This window comes from Anomalospiza imberbis, chromosome 1 (assembly GCF_031753505.1).
Source record: "Anomalospiza imberbis isolate Cuckoo-Finch-1a 21T00152 chromosome 1, ASM3175350v1, whole genome shotgun sequence".
NCBI lineage: Eukaryota > Metazoa > Chordata > Aves > Passeriformes > Viduidae > Anomalospiza > Anomalospiza imberbis.
In genome coordinates this window covers 61,624,935-61,649,380 of record NC_089681.1, presented here as the reverse complement: position 1 = coordinate 61,649,380, position 24,446 = coordinate 61,624,935, and the positions used below count along the sequence as shown (strand labels likewise).

Sequence of the window (24,446 nt, the reverse complement as noted above, 5' to 3'; positions counted from 1 at the left end):
TATTGTCTACATTTTTTCCAAAGTACTAAACTTGCTCTCCTCCCTCATACATATTTTGATAGAATGGATGGAAAGAAAAGGACACTGCAATTTGTGAATTTAATTGTGTTGTGTCAAATATCCACAGAGAACTTGTGTAAAAAATGTTATTTGCTTAGCAAGAAATGTTTTAGTTACAAAAAAAAAGGTAATTAAAAAAAAAAAGAGACAAACACTAGATCAAAATACTTACTAGATTACGCTATTACACTAACATGTAAGAAAGCATACCTTTTTTTCCTAACTCTTCCTTGTAATGTTGCTATTATTTCATAAGGTAATAAATGGCCAGTCTACTAACTACTTTTGGGGAAGATGTATTTTTACAGAATTTGCATGGCACAGCAGTCCTGTGAACTTATATTTATTGAATAACTAACATATAGTTGCAGTTGATATAAATAATTTTCCTGATATACAAGTATTAAATTCATTCAGTTGTCAACAGAATATGTGGAAGGATACTCAGTGAACGATACACTGCGGGTTGTGTTCGATATGTGATTACACCAATTTTTGCATTGCAAAAAACATACACAGCATTTTTATAGGGCATTTGGATTGCAAATGACTTCATAAAACTAACTATTTGAGGAAAAGGAGTGGGTTTTTGTCTCTGAAGGTCTGTTTAATATTATTTTGTTATTTTATCTCTTTAAAGACAAATTCAAAGGGAATTTGAAAGATTTTTTGCATTTCTTCCACCTTAGTCTCTCACGGAGGATAATATTTTAAAGTGGGATTTTTGCAGGTAGTCTTTTGAATACAGTCAATGAAAATATTCAGAGAAATGGAAACAGCATTATTGCAGAGTAGCAAAATTCTCCTGCAAATAATAGCATTTGAATATTTGAATATTGAACAGCTTTAATGTAATGTAATTCAGATTATGGCTGGTTTACAAACATAAGCCATAGTTAAACTCTTTCAAAGCACGTGTGTGTGTGTGTACTACCTTTTTTAAGCCAGGAGAAATTACAATTTTAAATAGTGACAAAACATAAAATGGTAGGGAAAGCAACTTGAAATATAATTTTGAAGCCAAAACGGACTGCTGTGGGCATGTGGCCTAACCTCTGCATGTGCATGGTCTAGACTTCCATCCAGTAATTCCCATGAAAAAGTCCATAATTTCTGTCTGAGCTAAGATGTGGCTTTTCGGAAGACATTCCAAACTTGATTTTTAAAGACTTGAATAGGCAGAGCGTCTGCCAGTCCCCAGGTGCATTGTCTCAGTGTTAAGTCCCCTTCAGTGTGAAATCTACTCCAAATTGTGGCTTTGAATTCGTTTGAGCTTCTGCTTCCCACAGCCAAACCTTGTTGTTCTTTTGTTTCCTAAATTAAAGTGCTCTCTACTGTCAGGACCCATCTTTCTGCTGAGGCGTTTGTGTACAGCATCATCAGCTCCTGAGCTTCAAGTTCTAGAGGTCTCTAGAGCTTGATGCCAGAAATTGCATAAGTTGTTTCCAGTTCACTGACAGCTGAGATGTAAGCTGGATGTGGATGTGCTGGAGGTGCTGTCCCAGACCCCACTGCCACAGGCCACCACAGGGCTCTGGGAGTGCACATGATGGCACACCTGACTCAGCACGCTCAGATAGATGAGCACTGATGTTTAGTGCATACATGAAACTTTGTTTTAACAAAAGCAACCAAGGTTCAAGAGCTTTGTCCCTGAAATTTCTGAATACTACAGAGCAGAGTTCCTCCTCTACTGGTCCTAGATGGGTGGGGGCTGGAGAGCATTTAATTGCCTGTGTAAGGAAAGCCTTTGCAAATCTCCAAGTCCTGCTTTGTTGCTCAGGTTTGGAGGCCCCAGCAGCACAGGCTGGGGAGCAGAGCCAGAGCAGGTGGGCAGGCTGAGGAGACAAGGTGGGTGCCAGGGGCTGGGCTGAAGCTGCCAGAGAGGCACCATGGCATGAGCACGGCAGTGGGGAGAGGCTGGATTCAGGATGCTGTTGGTCTTTGCTTCGGCAAATCCCAACAATGATGGAAAGAAGGTGCTTGCGATTCAGGGAAGTGATTCAGCAACCATGCATGTTCTTGGAAAATGTCATTGACATGGCTGAAGGGTCCATGTTAAGCACTGCTTTGATTTCTCTTCTTTTAGAAAACCAGGGGCAGTTTCCCTGCCTAGAGGTGGCTGTGGCAGAGGAATGCTGCCTTGCACAGAAAAATAGGGAACTTGACACAAAAGGAGTTGTTGGTGAGGTACAAATAATATTTTTTTTTTTACGTAAGTGATGTGACAAAAGCATAAACCTCAGACAAGTACATCTTAGGATAGTGTATATGTATATACTTGGGCTTTTAAAAGTGCCAGTTTCATAAAGCTGGTAATGCTAATTAAGCTCTGAGGAAAAACTGTTTTCATTGAGCACGTATATTCTTTGTAAGATAAAATGCCACGTATGCTTTAGCGAATATAATAACATGCTTAAATAATATGCTTGAATATAATTATCCATCTTCTGGTCCAGAGGGGAGGGAAGGGAAGTTAAGAGGTGAATTAAAGTTTCCACATGCGCATCAACATGTCCATTTGTACCATTTTGTTTAATTGTATGCATGTGTGTACAATCATAGAATCACGGAATATTTATGATGCAAACTACCTCCAGAGGTTGTCAAGTCCATTGGAGTGTGTGTCTATACTTGTGTATATATCTGTGTATTTACACACATATGTGTTTATGAAATGAAAAATGAGGATGTTGATACAAGCTCATGTTAGGAAGAGTTGTGGTTGGAAAAAAGGAAGCAAGGAGATACAAATGAGAAGAAATCAGTGCCCAGCAGAGCTAAGAACAGTGCAGAATGTTTTCAAGGCACAAGAGGATGATAAAAACCCCAACCTAACAAACATATTTTGTCATTACCGTGTGGATAGAGCAGAAAATCGCCAATATATTGTATAGGAAAGTGCTCAGCTCAGGGAAACATTCAATAAACATTTTCTTTTGAAGTAAAAAAAAAAGCTGAATGATACATGTGTGTCAAGAAACAGTGAGAAGGAGAAGGAAGTATATTCCTTTTCAACAGTAACTAGGGATATTTTTAAACAGTGCCTGTTAATAATTTTCAGGCTGTTTCTAAGTTTGAGTAAGGCTGAAAACAGTGATGTTTCCAGGATTCTGTCACTGGTATTTCAAAATGTCAAATGGTATCCTCCTCTGGGAAATACTTGTTATCTACAGCAGGACAGTTTTCCAAAAATGAGGAGGCTGGAGTGGTGGCTGACTGGGGAAATGTCATTCCAGTGCAGCCCAGGAGGGCAGCCCAACAGGTCACATGTCTTGAAGATCTTCATGCCTTTTGATCTAGGAGAAAATGAATAAGCTAAACAACAATCACTTAAGCAGGGTTTTTGCTTTGGAGATTTTGCTTTTTTTCACTCATCCCCTATCTCTTAGTAGACTTCTATCAAGGTTTCCTTTTTGAAGGTGGAAGTGGGGACAGGAATGTCAATTCCTGTTAGATACAGGTTTCAAATTCATTTTTGTGACCTCTAAATCCTCTTCTGAGACATTTTTACCATGACAAAGTTCCTTTTTCTATGGACATGAACAACATAATTTCTTTTTCTTACCGTTGCCCATGACTTGGTATTGTGGTGTTAGAAGCCCTTTGGGAGTTCAAGGAAACTTAAGCTACCAGGCAACACAGATCACTCTGCAGTTAAACCTCTCTCTGTCATTGTTCACCCTTTCATCTGTTGTGTGACCTGAGAACTTTATTTGGGTGAAGACTATATTTTCTCTATTTTCCCTCAGACCATCGATAAAAGTGTAAATGGTGTCAGGCTGAGAATAGGTATCTGAGCATCTTATTGAAAATGCCCCACAGAAATCACAATCCCTGATTTACAATTATTGCTGAACTATAAGTGTCACAGATATCTGTGCCTGATTTTTTAAAAGTAGTTCTAAATGAAATGCTTTGCAAAAGTCTATTTGCCAATAGAATTGTCCTTCACAAAGGAGAAATAATATCACCAGAGACAGTATCATGTTTGCTGCCAGTCATAAAACTGTCGATTCACAATAATAAAAATAAATTAAGAAATTAAGATTTCAGCATACACAATTCATTGCCCATTTGCTGTTTTGTGATGTTGCCCAGGACAACATCAGCCTAACACGAATTGTTAGGAGTGTATGAAGCAGTATTATTTGTATAAGGAGCTGTAATAGAGCTGCATCTATTATATAATCTCTCGTGATTAGCTTGTCTGTTCCTTAATTTTCATTCTGCCAGAGAGAAACACGATTCCCCTCTGGAGCTCTCTTTTCTTTAGCAAACTGAGCTCATTCCCCATGCCAAGGGAGAACCTGATCTGAGGCTGACGTGAATTTTCCCAGAATTAGAATAGATTTTGTGAAACAACAGCAAAATTTGCTCAACTGGCCGGAAAGCAAATGTGTCCAGCTTTGCATGTCACTCACATGTCAGTCAGCATCTCGACTGAAGGAAGGGGCACATGATGCACAATATTCAACTGGGGCTGGGAAAGGGGGTACCAAAGCCTGGCCATCAAGCTGGTTCCAGCAGATAAAATCAGTATTTTCTGCAGAATTCCTCTAGCATGATCATGAAAGTGACAATGCAGATATTGTCACTTTAAATAAGAAAAAAGGGGTGATAGCAGACTGTTAAAGGGACAGCATGACATAAGAACCAGACACATCTAGAAAATATGGTGCTTCATTAATGCCTCTCCAGGCAGCAAGGAAAGTCAGAAAAACCATCCAGCCTTTCCCTGCAACTGAAGTGAGCAAATCTCCCAGCAATCTAATTTATGTCCTAAATTTTATGAGGAATTGGTTTCAGCTATTTCCAACAAACTTCAACAACCTATCTGAATTTCTTCATGATCTGGAGACTTTGTATGGACCTTACATCTTAATTTCCACAGCTGTGTTTTAATAAGCTTGCTAGCCAGCTACCAGCACGTTATTGAGGCTTCCAAACACTGACCCTAAGCAAAGGCTGAAAATTAAATACATGGCCCTACAAAGCCAGACTAAACCAGATGGGGACAGCATCACCAAGTCCCTTTGCTATATGCACAACACAGGCATTTTTCTCCTCAGTTGTTAGACCTTCCTCAATTTCTTCTTCTGTTGCCTAAAGAGGAAACTAAGCTGTAGTTTAATACATAGTCCAGAATGCTGACATAGCTTGCAATAATGAGAGCTGGAAAGTCTCAAGTCTTAGAAGTAAGTGAACAGACAAGATGACCTGTAATGGCCAAGAGAAATATTGGGAACAGACAAATCCAAAATGAATGCAGGGAATTTTAATTTATAGCTCCAAACAGCATTTCATTAATTTCGCGGTCATATGGAAAGTTTTTATAAGCTTAAGACTGGATATATAACAGGTCTTGCTGCTATTTTTCTTTGCCATCATCCTTCTTAATGAAACCTACTTTCCTCATTGTCTTATAGTAGCAGAAAACATCTACTTCTATTTTGAGAAACTGGAGAATGTTGGAATTTGGGTATTGGGTAAATGGATTTCCCAATCAGCTTCTGTCCTGGTAGATATCAGTGTATCAGGTATTAAGCATCTTCAGGGCTGGACCATCACATAAACTGTTCCACTTGAGATGAGATGGGACAAAAGTTGCTTAAACCCAGTTGTTGAGAGCATTTTTACTGCAAATAACTGCAAAGAGACAAGTCAATTTAATAAGAAATTTTTCTTTTTTAATAGCTTCTTACCTGCATAAATCCTTTTTTCCTAGTTTTTCTTTTCTAGGCCACATCTGAGTTGAGCATGAGTCTGATAAAGGTTTTTGTGATCCTGTCTTAAAAATCTAAAGAATGAGCATGTTGTATTTTTAAGCAGAGGCTGGCTTCTGCAACTTTCTTCCTGTAGATTTGAAAGTAAAGAAATTAATTCCTTGAGGTCTTTTTAGAACATTCTGAGACTTTTGATGCTGGAGAGAGTCTGAAAAGAATGAGTCTTCTGAGTTACATGACTGTCTTCCTTTGAGTGGTAATTATGATTCTTTTACAATACAAAAGGCAGCTTAAATGATGAACCAGATCTGCTTTTTCACATAAGAAAAATGTGTCTATTAGACTTGTCCAAGTTCAACCTTTCTCAGCATCCTGTATCAATTTACTTTAAGATACCATACAGCAAAGAACTTATTCTTAAGTGAATATTTAGATACTTTACAAGAATAAACCTGTCAGAAAAATGAATTAATTATAAATGCCTCCCCTGTAAGCCAGTTATAATTTCGGGAGTTTGTTTATAAGTGGAAAAAGGATAGGAAGACACCATGCTCAAATTAGCATTTTAATTTTTACTTTAAAAATTGAACAGTGTCATTTCAAAGGCTTTGTTCTCACCTTCACTCTAACCATTCACTATTGCTTTAAAAAGAGTTTAGTTGTGTGAGACACGAAGTTCTTTTCTTTAAAGCTAACAACTACTTTTAGGGGACTGCTTGTAAAGATGTTTAAAGCTATCTGTTCAATAAGAAGACTATCCTGGTGAATTACTGTGGCAGGCAAAAACTATGTGAGAGCAGCCCAGGCACCTGGGAAGATGAGAAGAGTCATCAGTGAATCAGTGGAGGAGAGAACCTGCCAGAATTGGTTCGGTTCCCAGCAGCGCTGCTCCCTTGCAGTGTACCTCCCTCTGTCTTGATCAAAACCAGAATAATCCATTACAATTTCTGATCAATACTTCTTAGCCAGTGCCACTGCTGCATTTGCTAATGGAGGAAATTCAGAGAGGAGCATTCCAGGTTGCAGATGGCTGTTCCAGGTCGACGTTAGCCGCGTCAAAGACAAGACGTTATGGGTTGCAGCAGGCCTCAAAATCCTAATCTGCACAGGCCATCTGCTATTCATTTTACTTATCTATAAATAGGCTTAATAAAGCAGTAGACATCTTGAGAGGGAAATGTGTACTTTTAAGGGAACAAGGTTTTTGAGTAGGAGGCGCAGCTTTTTCTGCGTGTGGGTTTGATAAGGAGCCATGAATGCTTGCAGTGGTGGGTATCTGTAGATGCTGTCATTCTCTCAGCATAGGCAAGCCAATGGCCGCAATGAATGTTAATCCAGCTCGTGGAAATGTATGAGAGGGCAAAATACAGCCATGAAGTCTTGGATCAACATCTTCTGTTTTGTTCAGAGCAGTGTGCGTCAGGGAGGCTCAGGGTGCTAATGTGGCATTTTATTTTCACTTAGTCATTATTTGCAGAATTGAGTGTCTGCATGCAGGTTCTTGAGAAGCAATGGCTGGAGCTCAAAAAATGAGGAACTCTGAGAGAAAGGCCACAGAAGATTGCCAGAGAAATTTGGTGTTCAGTTATGCACTAACTTTCACTAAACAAGAAAATATCATTTATAAAACCATGCTGTGAATTTTGTAATCTAAAGTTATTGATTTTTACCAGCTGGCATTTAAAGACAAGGCTTTGAAGGTTTAACTTCAACCTCAAAATATGACTAAAACTCAAAAAGTGAAGAAGAAGGGAGATTTTAAAGTGTTTTCCATAATTTCCTGAAGCTTCTAATGGGTTTCTTTCTATCCCCAGAGCTAGTTTGACCACAGCTTAACCAATTTACAAGTGTTTGTAAGCTCTCCTATGTGCCAGCTGAGCTTCATAATGTCCTCCTGATCACTGCTGTGCATTCCATCTACATTGAACCTCAGCCAGAGGACCACCTCACATCCATATCCCCTACTCTCTTCGTAATTAAAGTAAGTAGGAGGTAGTGTGGAGAATACATATCTTGCCATTATAGTGGGAAGTTTTATCAATCCATCTCCCTAGCTGGAAAAAGATGCTAGGTGTGTTGGTGCTAAATTTCCAGATAAGTGATGTGTTTTTTTAGTGGATACAATAGGAATGCAGTAAAACAAGAAAGCACTACAATAAATGCTGAAAATAATGGTAGTTTAAAATCAAGTTACTCTTGTTCATGCCAACACTTAAAGGCATTAGAAGTGTTCTGATGTTTTTATCTATCAAGGTGAGCTGTTATCTATTTACGTAGCTGTAAACTTTCTTAAATGTTTGGTAGAGTTTTTTTTAAAGCAGCTTTGTATTAAATCATGGAATAAAAATAAGAATGCAAAATGTAGGCATTTATTTTGTCCTGTGAGAGTAAAAACAACCCAAAAAACCCCCTCCAACCAGCCATGCTTTTTAATGCTTGTGCCATTAAGGATCCTGCCCTTTGACACAGAGGCATGAAATACTGAGCAAATGACACATTTATATCCACCCTTTCCACCTCAGGGAGAGGGAGGCAGTCACTCTCTGACCTCCCACTAACCCAGTTCCTTCATCTGATCACCACCACCACCACTTTTCTTTCAAAACCCCCTATCCCCATCCCACCTGCCCATCCTCACCTGTCCTTTCTGTGACCTTCCGTCTGTCAAAATCCCTGACATCTAATTCCCAATCTCATCCTTCCCCTCACTGCTCTTGTTAATTTGCTTCTCCTCTCATTTCTGTCCAGTTTATCTTTAACCCTTGGCTACCATTTTCCTCTCTCAGCACTGTGTGTTAAAGCATCCAGCTCTGCCTTATTCCTGGCATATATTTCAGCCATGTGCCTCCACAGAAGAAATCTCAGGACCACCCAGGGAACCGTTGCTAGAAATATTTCCTTGTTTTTCCTTGCTTTCCTCTGTCACAGTTTGTCATCTGCACACTCAGGTCATATGCCTACATGCCTTTCTTTACAGCAGGCACCATCAATTCGTTCTGTCCTCAAAAAACCCTTTTCCCTCACCACAAATAGTCATGTTCTGAACCCTTAAGGCTGCCTGATCTTTCCCCTCTTTGTTCAAACACATAACTTTCCTGAATTCTTGTCTGTGAATTTCTCTCACTGAGGTTTCTAATGATGTGGACCAATAACCTGAACTGAGCTTTGTACCTTTCATCAGTCACTTCCCTGTGGTAGCTTAGAGACATCGTAACACTTACTTTAGCTTAAAAAATGTATTTCCAGCATATAGACTTTATTTTTTTATCTTCCCCATGCCCTTCAGTAATTTCCTCTTCTGCTGGTTGTCTTCATGCAATACCTTCATGCATATCTTTTGGTCAATTGTCCATCCATACCCTGGTCTCTAACCAGCTTATTGTGAACATTATATTTTTATGGACTCAGGATCAGACTCTCAGTTGCACTGCATGCTTCCTTTCCTCTTGATTTGCTTTCTTTTTCACCAGAGATCCTTCCTCTTACCTGAATTTTATTTCTCATAGGGTTTCTTTCCTCTGCTATTCTCCATCACTTTCTACCAATGCTGTTTCCTGAAATAACAGTAGCAGACAGCACGTGTTTATGGGGAGCAGTAAAGGATTGTAGCATTCCCCTGGAATCTTTGTGGGAAGCTTGTCACAACCAGATATCAAGGTGCATTCAGGCTTGGAGTGGGCTTCTCTTTGTAATTACTACTTCTTAAGCACACCCCCTCCCCCCATACCTCATCCCAGGAAGCACAGTGAAGCTCCCTTTCTCTCCTCTGTTGGTGTTATATCTGCAACTCAGCACCATTGCCACCACCTCTGTGACCTGCACGTTTAGGGTCTGTTTAAATCCTGATAATTACTCCCAAAAAACATTTACCCTGGCTGGCCTTTTGTCCCTCTTCCTACAGAAAAAACAAGATCTATGTGTTGCCTTCCATTTCACTTATTGTTGTCTCTGCTGACAACTCTACCTCCTACTTCAAAGCCCTGTGAAAGGCAGCCGTCAATATCCCCTTTCTTGCCTGTCATGGTGACCTTATTACCTCGCTCTCTGAATCCTTGTGCTGACACCTTTGACTGCCTCTAGCTTAAATTTCTTGCTCCTTTGTCTTCAGGCCTCCCATAACTCTTTCCCTAGCCATTCCTTTTATCCTACTCCCATCTCTTTCTTCTCAGAGGCTTCTGCCGTTCTCACTCTCCTTTCTCCTTCTCAGCCAGCCCTCTTCCCTTGACCTGGGCTGCAGGGGTGTCAATAGTATTGCCCATTCATAAGATGCCTCAGTGCTTTTTTCCTCAGACAAAGGAAGAAAGACTTGGGGTTTTTCTGCACTTCCTCCCTTGCCCTGACTAGAGGGACCTCATGGCTTTGCTCTGGTCACCTTGTCCATTACTCATATGCCCCTGCTTTGCTCCAACTCCTGGCCAAGGTACACGGGCAGCCTTTGGGAGGGGATTCTCCTCCTCTTCACTCCGAGGTCTTTAAGAAGCACTCAAGCAATGTCAAAGGAATTTTGCTTATTAATCATGGCAATTGAGGCATACAGATGCCAGGGGTGATTTTGACTTTGGAGTATTTGGTTGTACCTACAGCTAAGCTGATTTCCCCATTGTTTGCACTGAGTTCTGGCTCAGAACACCACTGCCAAGTCTGAGTGGTGTTTCCTGAGTTGGAGCCTTTTGTCTCAGTGATGAATGGCTTCCCACAGCTTTGAAGTATGCTAATATTGTGTTGCATATTTTATAGTTTGCTCTATTTGCATTTAAAAATCAGGGTTCAGTTATAGATGCTCATTCCATTGAGCTAAAATAAATTAATGTTTTTATAGTCTTCTATTTTATTCTGTCTTTTGATCACATTTTGTTTCCTCTTGTACAGATCTGAGTGCCTTAAAACCTTCAAGTAATTTCTAATATATTTGGTCTCCTTTTTTTTTTGTATGAACACAAGAAAACCAGAGAGAAAGGTCCTTATTTTTCTGAAGCTTCCCTTTCATCCCTTTTCTGCAATAAGAACTGTAAAAGTCACCTGCAATTTTAATATTTTGCTGGTAACTTCTCGTATCCTTTTGCTACCTGAGAGATGTCATGTAAGGATATATTGAGCTGCATTTTTTGCCTTGTACCTGTGAGTCCCGCAGTGTGTGACTTGCAGAGGAAAGGGCTTGGTGGAGTTGCTGCAAGGTGAGCAGTGAATGCCTGTGCCTGGGAAGTTAGGAAGTTGGCTCCAGCCATGCACAAACAGCATGGGCAGCATGGCTGTCCATTGGCTGGAGAAATCACCTGCATGCTTTAGTCTACCATGGAGTCTGACTATCCAGTGTCAGACACAAAACCTGGGCAAATATCTGCTTTCAGAAGTGACATCATGCTTGCAGTCCCCACACGTTGTCTGAGTTCCCCAGGACAGCAGGATCTTTGAATCTGACAAAGTTTAAGTTTCTAATATTACGTTATGATGGTCATGCTTCATCAAATTCAAATTTACTAATTTGCTTTAGTTTTTATCTGTATTGAAAAATGTGATTTAAAGGGCTTCAGTGATAGGTTCTGCAGGACTATGTTGAAAACTGATTGTATTTTACAGTGATTATAGGGCTTGTCTGAGACAAAATGGCATTCAGTAGTACCTACTGACAAGCTACAGTTTTTCTTGATACATATATATATATATATATATGTAATGTTGGTAGTTTTATGCTTTGCTAAAGGGCTTAAACAAAACCAATATTATCACTTCATGAACATTGTCCAGTTTTGTAGAGCTAAAAAAACCCACTAATTTAAAAAGAGTTCCCTGATTAGATTAAGTCACTGGAATAAGTGACTTCTACTTTTTATGGTTTTTTTTTGGATGCATTGAAAATGATGCTTACAAGAATCGACTAATTTCCTAATTACCTGCACCTCTTTGAAAAACATTCTTCTATCAAAGACTCAGGATTTTTAAGATATCAGTCATGTGCTCAGCCACTTTACAGTACTATTTTGTATTGTTTCCTCCTTATTTATTAACAGTCATAATTTCTCACTTGTATTTCTTCCTCCTTCACAGCCACAGTGAATTTATAAGAGCCCTTTTGTTCTCTGTAATCACTTTAGCTAGCATTAAATCATTCTTCCTTTCTGTTGCCCTTATCTTTTCTCTGCAAGGCTTAACCGATTGTAGCTTTCTTTCATTTTTCCCTCTTTCTCTGCCTCCTTTTTCACTTTCATCTGTGAGCAGATGTTTCATCTGTTTCCTATGGAAACAGTTACCTTCCATCCTGCTTTTTGGAAACTGTTGTTTTCTTCTCAATTCAGGTTTGTGTGCAGAATTTTTGAACTTTCTTCCATGCTCCTGTGTTTGAGTGCTCCTCACCTCATAGTGACTTACAATAACACACATTCAAGGACTGATTTTCATGTGCAAAGTCCTTTGTAAAAATTAATTGATGAATAGTCAAACATTCTCTGAAGGTGTTCTCTTATCAAATTCTGAGCACTCTGTAGATCTGCTCCGTGCACTGAAGAGGTGAAGTAACTCATGAATATTGCCCTCAGTTCTTCCTTTTATCAGGCAGGTGTGTCCTTAATCCTCAGGGAAGAGCTCAGTCTGACCTGAGTTCAGGGTGAACAGTTGAACAAGAATTTAAGAGAAACTCAATTCCTTTTAGAAGAAGGTGTTCTTTAAAAGCTCAATTTCAAAGTTGTTTCTGGAGCCAGAAATAAGTGCAAACAAAATAAGATGGAGAGAAATGTTCAAATAATTTACCTGTTTCTGTAGTCTTTGATTTAGTTTTGAAATGAGCATTGATTATTTGCTTTTTAATGATCTTATAAAGAATGACTTTTGGAGATAAATGCTTTTGAATGAGGATCTGCATGGGCACAGATAGATCCTCTCCAGTATGAATACCTGCCATTCAGGCAGGATGAATCACTTTTCAGAATTGTGCGGTTTCTCTGATCCATTGCTACAGTTGGGAGCAGCCAAGAATACCAATAGAAAGACAGACTTTCTGGGAGCATGTCAGAGATACTCTGCCTGTGGTTAACTTCCCAGTAAACCTTCTAACCTTCAGAGACGCTGACCAGCAGAAGAGTCTTCTCCTGTACTTCCTTCTGTGCTGGTTTTATTTTGGACATTCTGAAGAAGAAGTCCTAAAATACAATAAAAATTGCCAACAGCATTGGAGAAGCAAAGGTCATATAACTTGTTCTTGGCAGAGCCTGCAGAGATTTGGATTTTTTTCTTTTTCTTTCACACTGTAGATTTGGTATTTCTCAACAGCATATGTTTTGGCCAGAGAATTGTTAACTGAATAAAAACTTCCCACCAAGAGGCCACCATTCTAAAGGAAGTTTCCATTTCCTGAGCTAAGACAAGCAGCTGATGCAGCCCTCTGAAGGCAGAGAGATTTCATTGAACCCTTGGAGAGGGACAGAGCGAGGCTCTCAGCCAAGGATATCTCTGAAAGTTGGCATCTGAGCTCAGAAAGCGGCTCCTGGTCCAAAACAAATCCTGTAGTTGTCCCCACTTGCTGTGCTTTGATTTACATCATGGTGCGGTTGTGTTGAACATGCACTGGGTTCATTTCAGATAAAACTGAACTGAAATGTGCACTTAAGGGTTGCCCCAACAATGCTCCATGTGCTAATGGTCATTCTGTACCTGGGGTCATCCCTGAGCTCATCTGAAATGTCAACTCCAGGGAACACATGGCATCAAGTTCTGAAGACCAAATAGGGTTTTTTTGCAGGTCTTTGCCGCAGGTCCCCAGATGGGTACTAATTAACATTGACTCCATGATTGCAGAAGGCTGACTCATTGCTTTATTATTATCATCTTATACTATATTATACTATACTTCTTAAGAAACTCAGTAACCCTTACAGCTAGTCTGATACAGTTTTGACCTCATTGGTCAATCAATCCAAACACTATCCGCTGTCTAATTAAGAAATCACCCTTTGGTAAACAAATCTCAATAACACATTCCACATGTGCAAGTGCAGCAAGTGGAGATAAGAATTATTTCTCATTCTTTTCTCTGATTTTCTCACAGCCTTCCCCTGGAAAATGTCTGGGAAAGTCTGTGCCTGTTCTCTGTAGCCAGAGATCTGCTGCCACAATCCTCCTGTTCCTTCCACTCTGGAAGACTGAAATTTAGAACAATCTAATAAAAATGAAGTGGCTTCTAGCCATGGTTTCTAGAGTTCTGAACTTGTAGAAGTATTTTGCTTCCAGTGTGCTTTGCGTTTTTCAAGCAGCAGGTTTAATATGAGGGAAGTTGCAGAAAGGTTCATCAGCCCAGAAATAGTGCTATATGTAGGTATGACAATATCAGTGGTGTTAGGTCAATCTCTAGGTTCCAGGTTTGTGATATTGTCACACTTTTGCTGAGGGCAGCAGGTAGTTTCTCTGCAATTTCTGGCCTGAAATGGATGGTTGGGCCTCAGTCAAGAGACACTAGACATTTTGTGTAGCAAGTGTACTTTGAGACATGGGATGACTATCACATCTTCTGTGTGAGATGATAACAGGTTCATTTTTCAGCATGAAGTATTTCCACTGTTACTGGGACCAATTGTTTTTCACTGTTTTTCTCTGTCAGTGAGTTTTTCACTGGCTCTAACATATTTCAGAATCTCATGAGTGGTTTTTCCATCACTGAAGATGTCTGCTGACTGTTAGATACTGAAAATTGTGACAAGTACCTCACACACAGGGTGCCAGTTTTGGTACCAGTTGTAACAACATTTCTGCTTGCTACTTAGCAGCAAATTTAGGCATCTTAGTATTACAGTGGATGTTTGCTATTTTGATAACTGTGCTGCCATTTCAGGAGGCCTACCTGCATTTAAAGTACTGCATCCTTTTGGTACTACTGGGAATCCCATTCCTTTTCTTTCAGCCCCATGCAGACCCCTCAGGTACCTTATAACACCTAGAAGCTAGTGGCTAGGTAGCTAAAATTCTACTCCAGCATTCTGCTATAGGAGCTGGCTATGAAAAACCTCTCCAGAATTTCTTAGACACGCTGGGGAAAAGAGGGTTTTGTAGGGTAACACATGGATTCAAGTGTGAGCATGAGTGTGACTCTATTACAGGGGGAATGGAGTGACTTTTTTCCTCCTAAGATTCTGTTCCGTATTAGATTAAACTTTTGGCAAAAGGTGTTGCACAAATCCCCAGAGATAATGTTTATCCCTGAATTACCCGGGCATTGCACATTTGGTGTCTCTGTAGCTCTGCCTTTTCATTACCAGTAGGTCATGCAGAGCTTGGTAGCAGCATGGAATCCCCTGTTTGTACTGTTAGTCTGTACAGCATATCGAGACTTTAGGGGAAATTAAGTTTATGGCATCATAATAAGCTACAGTGCTTCTTTACTAAAAGAGCAGATGGTGCTTTCTGGAAGGAAGGACGGAAGGAAGGAAAGCAGTGACTTTACTTGCTAGTGAAAGCTTTGCTGCCTTTGCCTCTCTGTCTTAAGTCTCTGTTCAGACCAACAGAAGTCAGAGCTTAGTCTGGGAGTTAAAGTTTTCTGAGTGGGACTGTGAGAGGGGAAAGCAATGTTCAAGACAGCAGATGGAGTACATATGTGAGCAAGCTCTTGGCACACCCAGTTTAGCTATTTCACATCAGCAACCTGGTATGCTCTGAGATGGTCATAGGTAGGAAGTGTGTTGGTGACTGCAGAATACACCTGTGTCAAAGTACCTCAGTATGATTCCACTGGTTCAAGCAGGTGTAGTGAAGATTTTAGAATCATGTGCTTTCCTGTAGGTGTGACTCAAAATCCTTTTGTTTCAATCACAATGGACATTTTGATAAGGACCATTTTTCAGAAACTATTCATTTTTTATTATCCCTGTTGCATTGTGTCTTTTACAGTTTGACTTTGAAAGAAAACTATCTTGGTTTTAGTAGAATATCACTGGGATTTGATTATATTTGCTAGAAATGAGGTGAGCATTGAAATACATGTGTGCTGAAAAGTTTCATAGGTTTTACTTGCAATTAAATGCACATAAAAATTCACTGAAATATTTGCAAAGCAAGTGCCCAGACACCCTGTAAAGAGAAAGAGAGAAAGAGAAAATAAAGACTTCTCTCATAAAGGCTTCTCTATGTCTCTTATTTTGATGGTGTTTTCTCAAATTTATCTTTCTCAGACCACAATATTACATTATTAAGATTCATGTGTTTCTGCACAGCCAAAAAATTAGTCATATTTCAGGGAACAGAATTTCTTAATATATGGAATTCACATTCAGCATTAATGGTAACAACGGCAGCCTACTGCTTCAAGGCTCTTTCTTTTTTACTTTCTTTCTTGCTTTTTTCTTTTCTCTCTCTTTCTCTCTCACCAACTTCTCTTTTTTATTTCTTTTCTTTTTATCTTTCCTTTCTGCACTTGTGTCCATGTGTACCTATGAAAGCCAGCTCTGCCCTCTACAAGGCCATTTTATTGTGGCTTAGCTGTTCTTCATCTACTGGGAATATGCAGGCTAGCTAATATTCCTTTTCTTTTACAAGTGGGAGATAGAACATACCAACTCATATGGGCACAGTATCAGAGAACAAGAAGACAAATGAAAAAGTAATAAAAGAAAATATATTTCTGGCCCTCAAAGAAAAAGCTCATGCAAATATGATCAAGAAAGAAAGGAAGAGGAAATAAACCAAAATGGACCTTTAAAGAAAGGTATTGTGCATATTCATATCTTGATTTTCAGAAGTGTTATTCATTTTTTAATTAAATTTGATCTTTTAAAACATGCAAGATTTACAGTTCTCTCACGAACAGCACAATCAAATTATGACAATTCTTTCCCCACTTTATACTCTCAATAGAGCTCAGCAATAACATTTTTTCTTATTCTTATCTTAAAGCTTTCTTATCTTAAAGCTTTCTTATTCTTATGTTAAAGATCAACTGTGGTCAGCTTAAAAAAATGTCAGTTTAAAATAAGGATGAAGTGGCATGCATTTACTTAAATTTTCTTGAAAGTGCTGCTGGTAAATACTATTTCTCATGGTAATGATAATATATTCCTGAAAGAAAACATTTTACTGTATAGTGATATTAGTAATGTCATCTAATATCTTATCAAGATAATTAGTAATTTCACCAGAAATATAAAATACACTATTGTACTGTGAAAAGGAACAAGATAAATCCAAATGAATTGAGATACCTCGATGTTAAAAGCAACTTCTCACAAAGTTGTTTTAACAGAAAGGAAGGAAAATTATATATATAATATAAATGTATATTTACATCATGATGTGTACCCTTACTAACTAATATAAAGGGTGAAGACTTATTTCTGACATTAATTGAACAGCCTTACCCAAGTTCAGAAAATAGCCACAGATGGATTTTAACTTTTAAACACATCAGTATTTTGCACTAAAGCACATAAACTCATTTATCTGTATGTGCTGAGCTTGGAAGAGCCTGAGGACTGATTCTTAAGTTTTGGTAGTAAGTGATGGAACTCCTGAGTTACCAGAAGCAAAAACTGCCCTTAATCCAGACAAAGAAATTTGAAAAAAATACTAAAAAAAAAGAGAAAAGGGGAAAAAAGCATTCATGCCTCCCAGAAAAATAATTCTATGACTTCTACTGTTATTCCCAGCTTTTGCAGGTTTCTTTCAAATTGACCCAAGCAGGGTGCAACTTGTGAACAGCTGTTCCCAGCTTTGACCAGCAGCTGAACCAGACCTTAATGTCTCAGGTTTGGGGTCTTTCACTGCTTGTCATCTGTGTGGTTTCATCTGAGCTGTCAAGGATGTGGTGCAGGATGACGGAGAGTCATGTAGCAGCTCTCACCCTGTTCTGTGGAGCTCAGGGCCCTTGCATGTGGCAGCCAGGCAGGAAGGGGACTTGGTCTCTTTCCCATCACCTGTGACTGGGGTGGGACTACACATTCTTCTCAACCACAGTGGCTCTCATCATGCCTGGGAAGACCAGGGAGATCAGAGCAGGTCTGGGACATATTGTTGGCCACAATCACAAGGCCACCCAGTGCAGCAAAACCAGGGAAGTGCTTCTGCAGACATAAAAATGACCACCAAACATGATTGTTAAGGATTTTTTAATTTTTTGGGTGTGAATTGGCCTAAGTAGTGCCAAACACATCACGAAATACAAGACTTTAAAAGCAGTGGCACTGCACTATTCCCCTCATTTGATACCATAAAGCATTGTCTGTGGTTTGCTTCCCTCCTCATACTGCATCCTACAGCCTCCTGGATCTGTCCTAGCAGAGTGGTTTGTGTGGCTCTCTTTCAGCATCTGATACATGGTCACAATGCAAATGTGCACTGTTGACAGAAATGGCCAGCTGGCAGAGCGTGTGTCTGTGCCTCTGATAGTTTGAATTTAGGATGTCTGCAACTCCATCCTTATTCATGGACATGATGACGAGTTTTTCAGAGCCCCTGATTGTATAATTTAATGTGTTTACTGCAAAACATCTGATGGCTATTATAGAAAATGTCAGATAATTTATTTTCCTTTTTTCCATTAAAAAAAAAAAAAACTCAAACAAAAAAGACCACCAACAGAACAAAAAAAGCAAAAGAAAAAACCAACCAAAAAAGCACATTTTATATCAGGAAACATTTCAATAGCTTATAGATAAATGGACGAAATGCACAAATGTCAGATGCATAGCCCTGAGCAGTGGGGACATGAGCTGAATAAAACTCTGGTTGCATTTACCAATGCCAGATAAGTGACAGGATAATAGAAGATTACAGATCTGGGTATTGTTTTATTCTAACCCTATTTTCTGTGATTTTCACACTGCAAAGACTATTCCAAAAATTATATCCTTTTGGTATTGAGGTTAGTTTTACAAATAAATTTAGATTTGGGAATGACAATTTAAATTAGCACTAAGGTAGTGTTATGAGGGAGGTTGAGAAAACTGATACCGGAAAACCTATTGCAATTCCAATATGATTATAGTAATTTACCCAAGATAACAAAGAAGCATATCTTCCACTTTTCTGTAATTATTGAAGGGTAAATTTTTTATTGTAAAATACAAAGATTTTGTTTCCAGTCTTAAGATGATGGCAAAAATGCTTACGTGCTTTTAAAATAAAATAGCAAGCTCTAAGAATGCTTTTCTAATTAAGAGACACAATATATAATGGCATAATACTTGAATAATGGGAGTTTATACAAAAAGATTTTGCTTTATGTGAATCTTTTTATTTGCAGGTAAGCATTAGCATTCCTGATGAATTTCACTGAGGTTTTATTGACAAGTAGTTGTTTAAATTTAATAATTCCATTTTTATTTTCAGAGGAACAGAATACTAAAATAAGACAAAATAATAGTGATTATATATATGAGAAGGAAAATAAATTGTTATTAGAAGGTATTTCTCTTGGATGAGCCAGTTAAATGTGAATGGAAATGAAAATCTACAATTCAAAAGCATTTTGTGAATGATATTTTCTTGAAAAAGGAAGACTCTACCTTTGACAAGACAATTTGGAGGAGACAGATTTTTCATGGCTTCTGTTATTGTGCTCTAGGAGCAATAAAGAAGCAGCCAGTGTCCTCTCTGTCAGTTCAGGGGATTCCAGTCTCTGTTTGTGTGGCAAAACATTATCAGCAGAACTCACAAGTACTCCATAGGCTAAGAAAGATCAGCTGAGGTTCAGGTGAAAGGAATTTTTTTTTTCAAAACCATTGATATTGTGCACAATCCATCTAGGTACAAGAGAGTGATTTATTATTAGCAAAAGCCATGCTATTTTAAAGTTTTTTATTTGGGAGTCTGACTGCGTTACCCAGACCTGTATGTTTCTGAGAAAATGTTAAAATTGCTATAAGCTTCTTACTTTATAAACAATGAGAATTCTGCCCTCTTTCCACCATCCATCTTTGTCTTGAAGTTCAAGAAAAGAGGGAATTTCCCCTTAGTCTGAATTCCCTTTGATGTTTGTCGAGTCTTACAGGTTGCCCCAGTCTTGTTCTACTGTTGCCACTGAGATACTATGCTTAGAAAACTGCTTTATTTTTTAATGGTAAGCATGAGCAATCCCTTACTCTCTCTCTTCCCACAACCAACCCAACATATTTTGCATAATTAAGCAAAGGAAAAATGATGGTTTAAAAGATTATTGATATCACAGTTACAATGAAAGCAGTTTAAATCTTGTCCTTCAAGTGGTGGGATTTTTGTCTTCCTTTGTATTTTATTTATGGTGTTTTGACTGGCCTACTTCTACTCCCATTGGAAATTCCCTAGAACATGCTTTATAAGATGCTGCTGATGGAAGAACTGGCAAGCTCTCTTTCCATTGAATGTTGCCAACAGTATCTTCTCAATCAGAATTTAGGTTTCTTTTGTAACAAATGACTGGAAGAATATTTTGAAAAAGTTTTTGTCAAAACTCTTTTAAGTACAGGCTTATGTACTACTGATGCTGCCTGTGCTCTCTGGGTAATTTTATGGGAAGCAGGACAGTGGACTGAGAGGCATCAACTTATTCAATCCTCATTAGTTTTCTGCACTGCAATTTCCTTCATGCAAATGGCAATTCATGCCTTCTACCTGGCTTTCACACTTCAACCCAGAACCACCATCTCACCATCAGCACTTTCTTCAGTGGCTCCTCTTCAGTTCCTCTCTTTTACCATGCTCTGATAAAACCCAGATCTCCTTGCTCTCCTTCCTTCATGGGAAACACTGGGTACCTTCATCCCTGCAATTTCGTTCTCTCACACTCCTAAGAGCTTTGTTTTTCAGCCTGTGCCTTGTATTTGGGTTTGAAAAGCAGCTTACTGTATGCCTTAGGGTGGAACATTCCTGAGTGACCTGCAGTTCTGTGCACACCTGTAACTGCAGAGCTGAATAATTATTGTTGATGATGGTGGCAGCAATGCCTGGCTGCTTGTGTCTGTACTTAGGGTGTAGGAATGGCTGTTGGTTCCTTATCTTTAAAGCTGGAAGAGAACTGAATTAATTCAAGAGGGCCAGGGTGTCTCCTGGCTTTATTCCTGTTGATGGTGGTCAAGCAAAGCTAAATAGATAAAGCCACAGTAACCTAGAGTTATCTAAAATAACGTAGCTTTGCTGAGATTGAACCATAATTAAACACAATAATTAGAACCTAATATCTTTGGAAAAAGGTGTGGGAATTTTAAAACCCATTTTTAATAGCCAGACACCTCCAAGTTAGCTAGAAGCTATCTTTTTTGAACATCTACTTGGCAATTACTCTGACAAAGCACTCTATTAGCACAGGGGCTGTGTCCAAGACTAGCATTGGGTTTCAATTCTGATCCAGGAACTTTTGAAGAACATCCTCTTTTTCTCTGAAGAATATCATAATTTCCTTTTAAATCTTTAGGGCTTTAGAGAAGCATCTCATTCTTCAGCTACATATCTGTTACTACTTGTCCTGAGCAAACTCTGACATTTACAATGAGTTGCATGCTAGCTTTCCAATCTCAGGAGAACACATTGCAGATGCAACACCGTGTAACACAGCATGAGAATTCACTGGAAGACTGTGAGTGTCTATAACCAAAATATAAACATATATTCAGGGGGAAGAAAATATTAAATAATATTGCATTATTTTACTGGAGAACAGGTTTCAGTATTAATTAATTTGGATTTAATATAATTGCAGTGGAAGTCTGCTTTATATCAGACACAATGAATATTGAATTATTTAGATGGAGTCAAATTGTAAAGCACTGTGATCATTTGCAGTTCTTACTTGTAAATGAGAAGACTTCTTAAGCTTTTCAAGCAGTGTGCAATCCACTTCAGGCTTTTAATAATGATGACCTGTGCTTCTTTACACTCCTGGGCTTTTGGAAAGGATATAGTTATTCCCCCACCCTTGAATGTTACCTGTGTTGTATGAGATTTCAGATGAAATATATTCTTTTTCTGTTTTCCTTAGTCCCTGCCTCACTGCCTTTTCTCAGCTGTACTCTGGTAGGCATGGAAATGAGTGCTTCCTCAGAGGTGGGATACTGGTTTTTCTGCTTCAGAGGATGAAGTGGAGGGAAGGAGAAAGGAAAGACATGCATGGTTTTCACCTCTGTCTGTGAAGGCTTGCTTTTGTTTCCACACTTGGCCAGGTGAGACAAAAAAACAGAGTTCAAGGCAAAACATCTTAGAGCTTTTAAAATGGTGCTATTGATTTGTACTTTAGTTGATTTATATTTAACAGTACATGCAGAGCAGACAGGGCACATTCTGCCTGGAACTTAGTACTTTCAGGTTCTTTTTCTCAGACTTGAGAAAAAGATTGAGAATCTTGAGATTTTAAGATACTCTTGGTGGTATCCAGACATATATTTTCATAAAGAAAATTCAGTTGAGCATCCATCTCAAACTGTTAAATATGGAAATAATTACTACCAGGATGTCAAATATATTCCTAATATAAGTGGATACAGCTTCCAAATTTGGCTCAAGAACTTCCCCATTTAGTCAAGTTTACTTCTAGTATAGGTTCTTCAAATATGCTTATCATCCTGTTTTTATTTGAAGTCCATGAGACTAAATTGGCCAAAGAGAGCTCTTGAAAATCCCACTGGACCCCAAAAGTATTAATATTGAAGTTCTGCCCCAATAGGAAAAAATAAAACAAATAAATATATTGTTGGACACTTAAAATGTTCCCCAGCACTTTCTAAAAGAAACTGTGATAAATTATGTACTGTTCAAGGAATGTGAGTATCTACAGGGGAATTTTTTTAACACCAGGGATACAGAACATTGTTATATATGCAACTTTGAACATTACCATTCAGGAGGACAATGTGTTTGGTTTGTTTTCATTTTTTTTCACTTGTTTCTCCTATCTTGGAAATTCCTAACACCACAGGACAGTAACTCCTCAAGAAGTCTGATTAATATAAAGAAAGCAAGAAAATTCTTCAATTAAAAAAAAAAAAAAAGAAGAAAAGAAAATAAGGATGAAAAAAAAGGTCTAAGAAAGCACTGCAAGAAGTTATGCCTAATGGAGCATATCTCCAGTTTCCTCAGTCAAAATTATTTATTTCAATACTTTTCTTTGAGACTCATTGTTTCCATGTTGACTTTACAGCATAGATCTTTTGTTTTGCCAGTGCTCTGGATATCCAGGCCATGTTTCTGGGTGAGTCCAGTCTTTCAGGAAGGACTCTGCCCCTGAGCAGGGTGGCTGGGGGACACTCTGGGGCCCCGGGCTGGTGAACAGTGGTGAGCTGTGTCTCATTCACCACTGCAGGTTGTCTGTCTGAAGTAGGGACCATCTTCTTCTGCTTGTAAGAATCTTTGCCTTAAAGTAACTAGATAATCATGTCCCAGGCTTTCCTGGACATCCCTTTTGCTTTCCCTGACCTGTCCCTTCTACTTCAGCCTTCATTTTTCCCTCCCCCACATCCCAGATTGCTTTAAAAGGCCTAAATATTTGGTTCTGTGGGGCCAGTGAATTACCAACCTGTTGTTCTCTTTGTTTTCTCTGTGTGCCATGGCATAGGGTGCTCAGTGAGTAGCAGCACATCTTCTAGGTGTAGCAAGAAAAGTTAATCACTGCCACATTCACAGATGGAAGACCCTGATTGAAAAAGGAGGTGCAAACATAAAGGTTGCAATTTTGTTCACCTGATAAACTGTCATGGCATTTTATTTTAATATCTCTCCCAGTATTCAGCAGTTATGGTTGAGGAGACATTATTTATTTTAGTCCCTTTGTCTTCAAGTGCTTATGACTCTTCAGAGAATTCACCCTTGGACTAAAATGTGTTTATAGCAAGGCTCTCAAGTAACTTCACTTAGGGTACCTCTTTACACCGTGAAAATCTCATTGAACCACCTGCCTTACTGTATAATATGCTTTGACCCTAAAATTTGAAGTCATGCTGTAGTTGCATTTAGTAACTTAAACTGAGAAATGATGCTGGGAAAGTATCTTCATTGCTTATGAGAAGTGGTATCATTTCAATCATTTGTAACATAATACTGATGACATATTTGATGGCTCTTCATATGTGAAAGCATTTCTGTGTGGTGCCTCAAATACTGAAACTCAATACAAGCATTTGTAGTCCTAAGGATTCTAAACTGCAGACCTCTTGTCTGAACTTCAGGAAAACATGGTCTCATATTCACTACTAACTTACCTTTCAGCTTTGTGGGTAATAGCTGCCTGCTTCTCCTCCAGTCCTTCCCACCAGTTTTATTCCATATAAAATCCCTAGATAGTGTATTTGGCTTAGGATGCAATGTGTCACAGGTGGCACGGAGACATGTCTGTGATACGGCGGGTGGTGAATGCTAAGGGAACTCAGTAAGCTGGAGAAAAGTCCAGCTGAATTCCATCTTCCCCACATTGGAAGGAGGGACTACCCTTTTCTATTATTACCTGAATCATTACGATGCTGGAAGAATACTTTAATCACGCTGTGTTTATCTGTGGGTAAAGGGAAGGCTTCAGCTTATCTTTCTTGCCATTTGGACTCAATTTTAGAGAGGTGAAATATAGAGTAAACTTGCACATATAAATGCACAGATGTTTCCTCAAATACACAATCACCTGCTTATAAAAAGTGTCCCATAAATAAAACTTAAAAATATTATTCTAAAACCTATTCTGATATATGCATCATAAGACTGGGTATTTTACCTTTCCATGTAAAGTTGCAC

General features: G+C 38.8%; 1 protein-coding gene across 1 annotated transcript in view; it reads left to right on the top strand.

Annotated features, from left to right (window-relative positions):
* The window catches only part of TMEFF1 (transmembrane protein with EGF like and two follistatin like domains 1), a 113,336-nt gene that overhangs the window by 23,042 nt on the left and 65,848 nt on the right, over window positions 1–24,446 (top strand). The window lies entirely within an intron of this gene.